The following is a 1,075-nucleotide window of genomic DNA, read 5'->3' on the forward strand; positions in this document are numbered from 1 at the left end:
CAGTCCCTGCAGGTGATGGGAAGGAGGACAGATAAGAGTGATGGTAAAGAGGAAAGAGGTCAGGAGAGGAGGTAGGGGAACGTTTAGGGTGGTGGGAAGCCAGGCAGCACCCCTGAGATCCTTTGTCTGGGTCAAGGTGGCAAGACACTAACTGCACACTTGGAGGTTCCCCAAAGGAGAATGGGAGTCAGTGGGGGAGGGAAAGTGATACTCCAGGCATGGCTGAAAATGAAAGCAGCAGGCAGGGGCAGGAAAGTGCTGGACTCACTCTAGGCTTGTTGAAAGCCGGGCCAGGACACACCAGGCCAGAATGTGGGGGAAGACGCACAAATGGCTCTGCCCCATGGTCAAGGGCGGACAAGGAACTAACAAAAGAGGAATGAGATCTGAAAGGGGGGACAGCTGAGGAGGAAGAGCGGGCTGCGCTGGGCTCCCAGCTCTAACACTGGACACTTGGGATCAGAAATTAAAAGGTTTCTGAAGAGCACAGGTTGGTAACGGAAAGGCTTTAGGTTGAGGCAATCCAGGGACAGTGAATAGGATGGGGGTTGGGGAGAGCTGCGCCGTTTATCTGGGGCCCCAGCCTACGACCGGAAGAGGTTGGAGTCCTAGGCTGCGGTTAAACCGAGGTCAGGTTCGCCAGGGGAAATGCGGGCGAAGAACACTAAGAGTCAAGGATTGAAGGCGTCAAAATAAGCAGCAAGTCCAGTAACAAGGCGTCAACGTGGAGAGTACGGCAGGCACTTGGGGAAGGGAGACGAGGCCACGAAGACGCCGGAGCTTCGTCCGGTGGAGACGGGGAGGCAGTGGAGGTTCCAGAGCGCGGCGTGGCATGCTCCTTTGGCTGCTGCTGAGCTCCCTCGCCGCCCAGCCCTGGATCCTCCCTGTTCGGGCCTCCCGGGCCTCCGCCGGCCCCTCCAGCTCCCTCCTGCGGCCTCAGGCAGGCCGCAGCCCCCAACCCCGGCGACCGACTCGCCAGGGTCCGCCCCGCCACCGCGGCCCGGGCCCGGCCGCTCCTCCCCCGATGATGTCACGTCCCTGGCCGCCCCTCGGCCATCCGCGCCGCCCCGCCCCC

The sequence above is a fragment of the Trichechus manatus genome, unplaced genomic scaffold (genome assembly GCF_000243295.1).
Source record: "Trichechus manatus latirostris isolate Lorelei unplaced genomic scaffold, TriManLat1.0 scaffold00104, whole genome shotgun sequence".
NCBI classification, from domain to species: domain Eukaryota; kingdom Metazoa; phylum Chordata; class Mammalia; order Sirenia; family Trichechidae; genus Trichechus; species Trichechus manatus.